Source organism: Camellia sinensis, chromosome 6 (genome assembly GCF_055761805.1).
Source record: "Camellia sinensis isolate YWXY chromosome 6, ASM5576180v1, whole genome shotgun sequence".
Taxonomy (NCBI): domain Eukaryota; kingdom Viridiplantae; phylum Streptophyta; class Magnoliopsida; order Ericales; family Theaceae; genus Camellia; species Camellia sinensis.
Window position 1 is genome coordinate 23,865,209 of NC_138966.1, and position 8,653 is coordinate 23,873,861.

Consider the following 8,653-nt stretch of genomic DNA (forward strand, 5'->3'; position numbering starts at 1 on the left):
TCAAAAACAACAAATTTGCGTTATGCTCAAATTTAAATATTAAAAAAATATTAGAAACACATCAAAATAGACCACGTTGTAAACAACTTCCTAAAATAATATTTTTCTTAAAATAAATTTTTCCTAAAATTATAAAATCACTGATTTGAAACTCTAAACGAAGGAATTTAACTAAATTTATTGTGCATCATCACTTTGATTTAAAACGTCGTGTAGATTGCAATCTCTTCACAAAAATTACATTTTTACCCTCAATTTGATCCTAAATTCGAATTCCTACTTAGCCCCGTAACATAGACGAGGCTAAATTATCGCACATATGTGAAATTTTACTTTTGCCGAGAATGCAGAATTGATGTATGACAAAATTAAAGCTAAGCCAAAGCTTGCGTTAGGTGCGAGAAAATAGCTGTTGCGTGAAGTTTCTTTCTTCAGCTACGGCTTCTTTTACTGTGGTGTGTTGTTTAATTTAATCATGGAGTTTGTTAGTGATGATGGGCTATTATTATCAACTGTCATCCTACATATTTTTAGCATAAATTAAATATATGCCATATGTCTCTCTACCCTTTGTAGTGTTTTTGATCTGACAATTCTAACTTAGTCAAAATCATGTTTGACTTAATGAATGAGATGCCTCTTTTTTATTAGGTAGTCTAATGTCTTGGATTTGAATTTTATTCACTGTGTGATACTTTTCTTCTTCTTTTTCTTTTTTCTCTTCAAAAAATCGTTTGAAAAATAAAATAGCTTGCCAATGTTAGATTCTTTGGCAATATATGTGCACCATGTACCGCCAACTGAGTTCTTCTAGTTGATTAATGGTTAAACAATCGTAGATTTTAGAGCAATACTATATCTACTAAATTTTAGCTTGTTTGAATTGTTTGAATTTGTACATGCCAGTTCTTCGGCCGATTCTTTAGAAATAAGGGTGACAGTTGCGGTTGATAAGGGTTGCACCGGTTGTTCGAACGATCATTCACCTTACAAAATTTGAATAATTCAAACAAACTCAAATTCAATGTACCAATATTTTTTTTAAGTTTTATTAAATTATTTTTTCTCTAAATGATGAATCTGAGTTCCAGTTTACCTAAAATAAGGGGAGAGCCTTAGCAACACTAGTATGGTTTTAGCCGAAGACATGATTAAGTCAGGCCCTTGCTATCACAATATACTTTATATTTGTCTTTAGTATTAAACATTTATCTCAAGAGACAGAGTAAACGTACATATACATATAGACGACAAGCACGTCCTTGAAGAGAGTCCCACATTTCCTTTTTCTCCGAGCCTTCCACGTGTCTTTCATTTCTGATAGTAGTATGATAGTAACAACTTTTGTTGGCTTATGCCGCTTGAGTCTAATTGTTTGTCCTTCAAGTCTTTATCTTTACATAAAATTCCCAAGTCAAGTAATGTATTTCGGCCATGATTAACTTAACAAGTGTTGATTATGATTTAGTTCAACTCCTAAACTTCTGCAGTCGTAGCCTCAGTTCTTCCTACTGACCTATTCTTACTAATATATCCCATTTCTACTAGATCTGAATCTCAGAGTGGATCAATGGCTAAAATTTTTATTTTATTCTCCTTTAAATCATCTCTAAGTTTTAGGTCATATAATTATGTGATATATCTTAGACAATGGGCTACACAAATACCCAAACAATTGACGGAATGAAGTCTCGGATATCTTGGAAAAAAAAAAAAAAAAAAGATTGGCTAAATCTTCTCATTGGTGGTTCCACCTATGGATTTGGAGTTGTACTTAGGGCTGGGCAAAATATTGCACAGTCTGTTAAAACTGCACTGATCTGTATCAATTTGTACCGTTTTAATCTTTAATTGTGATTTAAACTTTAAAATTTATAATTCACCTTCGAAACCGCTCCGCTCCACTATAGTTAATACATATATATTTTTTAACCTCAAATGATATATTAAAGTAAAAATGAGTGTATTTGAGTTGATATCCCGATTGTTTTTCTGTTGATGGAGTTGCGAGGCCATAAAATTTATTTTCACTTTGATATTCTACATGTTTGTTTGTCTGTGTTTGTCTATTGTGAACAAACATAAAGAAATTTGTACACAAAGTCAGAGAAATTCTTTGTGAACAAAGTAAGAGAAATTTAAATTTTCTCTAGATTTCTTTGGTTTGAATTCAAATAAATTTCAATTTTTTCTAATTTGAACTCAAAGAAATTCTCTGCACGTAATTTTTCTAGATTGAAATTTTTTTGAAAAAATATTGAGGGAACTTAGTTATTATGAAAATATTACACAAAGCATAAATGACATGTAATATTATACAATCTCAGACCTTTTTTTCTAGTTCAAACCTAGAGAAATTCTTGCAAAAATCAGAGAAATTCTCTGGAAATAGGCTGGAATCAAAGAATTTCTTTGACCTTCCCAGATGGAGAGAAATTCTCTGGATCGATATTGAGTGACCTTAGATATTATGAAAATATTAGATGCCCGAGACCCTAAAAAAAATTCCCTTAAAATTATGTTTTTAAAATGAAAATGACTCAGGTAAAGACACGGTTCTCAATTAAAAAACAAAATGATGAGATTACAATTCAACCTTGTAAAATTGGATGGCTAAAAAGTCATTATACACTCAGGTGGTATTTGTTTTGAGGGATTGAGGCATGAGATATAGACTAATGGCTTATACGGACTAATAGTCCATTGTTTGGTTCAAAATTATTGTTCCGAACTATTAGTCTCAAATATATTGGACTATTTGTCCCATGGGAGAGGGGGGTGGGGACATAAAGACGGGGTGGGGGATAAGGGGGAATATGAGATTAGGTGGTGAAATGACTATTTTGACCTTCTACTATTTAATTATATATTATATTTAGTAAAATTCAATAAAATTTAAATGTCTCAATTTAAAAATAAAATAATTTTATTTAATTTTTATTGATGTTTTATTTATTTAATTTTTCAAATAACTTTTTATAGATATTTTTATTGATGTTTTATTTAATTTCATTATTTAAATTTTAATAGATGTTTTATTTAATTTCATTATTTAATTATTATTATTTTTTAAAATAAATTTATTTAAAATTTTAATTAAAAAATAACATATATTTTTATTGATATTTAATTTATTTAATTTTTTAAAATAAATTTATTTAATTGTGCAAAAAATAAAATAAAATAAAATTTTATATAATATAGCTAAAAATAATTAAAATATTAAAGATATGTTTAATATTGCTATTACTTAGTAAAATAATTGAAAAGGATAAAATAGTCATTTGAGCATTTACCATTCTCCATAATATCCCAAACAAATATAGGATTTAATAGAATAGTCCAATCGTAACATCTAATCTCATGACTAAATAAACATAGGACACAAATTCAGTCTAACCAAATAGTCTGGTGACAATGTATCCCAGTACTAACAGTCCGGTGAATTCTAATCCCCTTTTATCCAGTTCGTCCAAACAAACACACCATCACTTTATAAAAATAACAAAATCACTTCTTATATAATGAAATCTTTTATAGAATTGCATTTATTTAAACTCAACTAATTAATATCATCACATTAATAAATAAATAAAATTTATTTTTCACTTTTCAATTTAATTGTAAATAATTCTTTCACTTGATCACATCGTACTCAATTAATGTTTAGTAATTGTTTTTTACCAATTGATAGGGAATCGATTACAATTATGACAAGAAAATTACAATAACCAGACAATTATTCAACAATATATAGCTTGTACGGGAAAGAAATAATTCTCCTCGTATAATCCTGTTGATTAAGTCCGTGCTCCTCCGTACGACGTCGCTTTGTCACCTGAAAACACAAACGTGAGCTAGCCGGCGGGTGTGTGCCGGAAACCTCTCCGATGCCTAAGTCAGCAAACTTGACAAATAGACAAAGCTCAATGTATTCAGAAAGCAAAATTGTGTGTTGTGTTTTTTGTGTTACCTCCTCCAAGGTGATGTTTGTGAGCTTTTATAGGTTTTGAGTGGCACAATCCTAGTAGGACTTTTATTCCTCCATGCAGAGTCCTCCTAGGATTCATACTCCTACAGGATAATGCTTATCCTTTAACACCCGCCCCACTGCTTAAACCAAGTGGGATGGTTTTCACCATGGCCGAACTACCATACGACCGAGATAAACCTGGCTATGCTGAGCCACAGAGTAGGCCGAACTATCCTTAGTTCGGTTCTTCCGTTTACTCTTTCCTATCTCGGCTTTCCATGTAGAACTCATGGTACGGTTTAGACCGAACCAACGATTCGCGACCGGTATAACTCCAAGACCGGTATAACTTCAAGTTGCTTCCAGACCGAAGTAGCTTTACAATTCCTGAGCCGAAGTAACTTCATCTCTTTTGGCCGGAGTAACTTTATCTCTCTTGGGCCGGAGTAGCTTCTCTGCCCTTTTTACCCAATCCTTCGTACTTTGGGCCATAAAGTCCATCTCATAGCTCGGCCTAATTTTTATCAAAAATTACCCTCTCAATTGCCCCTTAATTCCATCTGTACAGCATGATTGGGATTACCTGGTGACCAATCGAGCTAGCGCTTTTAAGCCTTTCCAGCCGAGCTCATTTCACTCCGGCTCTACTCGTTCGGTCAAAACGTCTCTTCAATCATAGTGACTGTAACGCTTCACTTTCTAATGACACGTGGCAGGCTCTGATAGGCTGAGGACGGATGTCACGCCGTCTTCGTACTTCGTGAAATTTGAACAGTCCTGCCCTTTTTTCCTTTCGTCCTTTTCACAAAACAACCCCTTCTATATTCTGGATTACCACTCGACTATCACTCTCTTCTCTCTCCTTCTTGTGTTCTTGCTGTTCTTCCGTTGCACTTGAAGAGACTGTGACTTTGCTGCCATTTTTCCCTCTTTAGCTTCATCTTCCTCTGGTAAGCTTCAAGAAACCTGCTTTGCTTTTCTTCTTTCTGCTTTCTATGTTTTTACGAAACATGCTTGTACATTTTTGTTTTTGCTTCTGAACTTCCATGGAAAAACATTAGCAGAACCCATGTGTGTGAACTATTCTGTAGAAAACAAGTTTTGGATCCAAAATCATGTAGCAACCGAACTAGGATACTGTTTGTCCTACATAGGTAGATCACTTTGGACAATAACCGAACTAGAACTTGTAGAAATAACAGTAGTTTCAGTAGGTTGTCAACTCCCGAATCACTCTGGCCAAGATAAGCTCATTGAACGACGTTTAAACCCATTAAAATTGGAACCTCGTTCTTAAACCGGGCTAGGCCTTGGGGCTAAGCCAGCTTTCCTAGTTTTTTAAACCAAACTCAGAAAGCTGCCTCATAGAGGCTCAACCGGAGTAACAAAACTCATAGTTCAACCGATTTATGCCTTTGGGGCTAAACCAGCTTTCTTAGTCTTTTAGACCGAACTCAGAAAGCTGCCCTTAGACGATGAACCGGTCTAAAAATTGATTCCAAAGCCAATATGCCGAGATATTTGCCAAGGTCTGGCTAATAAAAACCCTGCTCAAACCGAGCTACCAATCATTTTTGCTGAACCGAGATAGAATCTGTCTATAAAACCGAAGTAGGGCTCTTTTACCTTGCTTTTAATTTGTAGCACGGTCCTATGATCTGTGCTTAACCCCTTTGTTTTCTACTTTGCAGACTTAGGTTGCCCAGGCACTCCTCCGTGTGCTCAACCGAGCTACTGAGCACATCTTTTGCACCGATATAATTTATTCTTAACTTATTCCTTAAATGGGGAAGTATAGGTACCTAGTAGACACTCCAGGCGGCTTAGCCGAATTCAGGAAGGACTATAACATACCTGATGATGTCCACCTGTCTTTAGCCGAAAAAGATGTCATTCCCTGGGATAACGAAGGCTTCGTCCCTTTTACCCTTCTATCCATAATAGAAACCGGACTACGGTTTCCAGTTCAACCATTGATTTGCGAGTTTCTTAGGCAAACTAGACTATGCCCAACCCAACTATCTACCAACTCCTACCGCATCATCATGGGAATAGCCGAACTGAACCGCCAAGCCGGACTAAACCTTGGCCTGGCCGAAATCTTCCATCAATATTCCATCGGCTCAAAAGAAGATGGGTGAGTCTATTATCTTAGGATACGCCGCCGTCGAGAGAAGATAATAAAATATACACCGGACAAAGACTTAAATGACGACGATTTTTTCTGGGTGTCTGGGAACTTTGAGGATTTTCAAGCCCAAATTCCTGGCCGACCTATAAATTGGAAAAAAGGAGAACCCGGTAATTTAACTTCGGTCTTCTTCCTTGCATTTTTTTTTTTCCGGTTTGTTAGTCTATCAACCGAACTAACAGTTCTTCTTTCGCAAATTCTGCCCACCTTCATTCCTTATACAGCTATCCAAACCTTGCAACTTTGCGAGCCGCACTACGATATCCTGAACGTAGTTGGGCCAAATTGCTGAAATTCGAGCCGACCTACCGATATAGTGGTCGCCGGAAAGCCAGAGTAACTGACTTTCTTCTTGAAGAGGCCCCAGAACCGGACCCATCCTTACCTGAGATTAGACTAATCCCACTAACAGCTGAAGAGGAGATGGCAAAAAAGAACAGAGTCATGGCGCTATTAACCGAGACAACCAGGCCCGAAACAACGCCACCAAGCCAATCGCAGCCTGCTGTTGTGGCCCTTCATTCCCAACAGCCGTCCTCTTCCCGCCGAACCAAGCGCGCCCGGACTGCCGAAACCGAACGAAGTTTGGTTGATGAAGAAGAACCTGCTCTTCTACGGAGCTTGCCACCGAGCCCCCAACCGGAGTCTTCTGACCGAACTATCGGCAGCTGGCTACCAAAACTTACTTTCAACGACCGAGACATCCAGGACTCAGACTCGGTTGTTGTTGAGAAAGACCACCAGTTGGCCTTCAACCTGGCCAAGAGTGTGTGCCTCGCCAAAGACATGGAGCACCACCAAAAACAGTTAAACACCGAACTGAAGGCCATCCGGTCCTCAACAAAATCCATGATTCTGGTAAGTAACTTCGGCCGTCTCTGTCTACTTTCTTTTTTCAACTTTTACTTCGGCTAAAGGGAAATCTTTTGCTTTGTCAGGCCATTCAGAAAAACAACGTCAACTATAGGAAGGTGGTAGAGCTTAGGAAAATAACAAGGCAAGCCGCGGCAGAAGCTGAAGCAAAAGCGACCGAGCTAGAGGAGGCCAGAAAGCAAATGGCCGAGCTACAAGCTGAGATCGGCAGACTGACCGGACTGGTTAGTTCGGCCGAAGCAGAAAAGCAGAAGGTTGCCATTGCTCTAAAGGACAAGTACCTGCGCGAGCTGGTGAAGCTTGAAAAGAGAAAAGATGCTGAGATAAACCAGTTGAAAGAGAGCGCAAAAGGAGCCGAAAAGAAAGGCTTCAAGAAGGCAGATGATGTATATGTTAAGCAGTGTGAGGCCGCCAAGGAACTGTTCTTTAAGTGCGGCTGGAGGGGAGCCGTTGAGAAGCTCGGTCATGATCCACAGACCGAGGTTTTCAACCCTCCAGCCTACTTCATACCGAACTCCCTTATGGAGTATGCAAATGCCATGCAACAGCAGTTTCTTGAAGGCTCAGATTCTGAAGAAGACTCTGCCTCTGAGGATACTCCGGTTGTCAATGTAGATCAGGCAGTTCGGTCGGAGCCCATAGTGGAAGATCTAACTATTGAACAACCAGGTGAAACCGTGGTTCCGATCGAAACCACTCTTGTGATTGAAAACGAGCTCCCGCCTGAAACCGGTCTTCATGTTGATGTCGATGCTGCCTTCGACGCCGAAATTGAAGATCTTTTCTCTTGATTTTGCACTTTTTCTCTTTTTTTGTTACCTTTTGTCTTTGTAACCGGGCTATGCCCCTCTGTAATTGCTTTTCAATGAATGAAAATTTTGTTTGAACTTTTATTCCTGTTTTGATTTGTATGCTTGCACTTGTAATGTCTTCTATTATTCCAACTGCTATTCCGGTTTTAAATGGTTAAACTAACTATGCTTACCAGCCAACCACTCCCTAGCCGACATAATTACTTCGGCTGAGGAGTACTCAGAGTTGGCTTTAATCCAGCCAACCATTCTTCGGCCATATCCATACTTCGGCTGAAGAGTACTAAGAGTTGGTTTAATCCAGCCAACCACTCTTCAGTCATGCCCATACTTCAGCTGAAGAGTACAAAGAGTTGGTTTAATCCAGCCAACCACTCTTCAGCTATACCTATACTTCGGCTGAAGAGTACAAAGAGTTGGTTTAATCCAGCCAACCACTCTTCAGCCATACCCATACTTCGGCTGAAGAGTTCAAAGAGTTGGTTTAGTCCAGCCAACCACTTTTCAGCCATACCCGTACTTCGGCTGAAGAGTACAAAGAGTTGGTTTAATCCAGCCAACCATTCTTCAGCCATACCCATACTTCGGCTGAAGAGTACAAAGAGTTGGTTTAATCCAGCCAACCACTCTTCAGCCATACCCATACTTCGGCTGAAGAGTTCAAAGAGTTGGTTTAATCTAGCCAACCTCTAAGTTTGTTTTTTCCAGCTAACTTAGAACAATGTTTGGTTATTCCGATCAAACGTCCTGCAGCCTGGATCCTTATCCTGGGCTTAGGAAGGGTGTTGGTTTATTCCAGCCAAC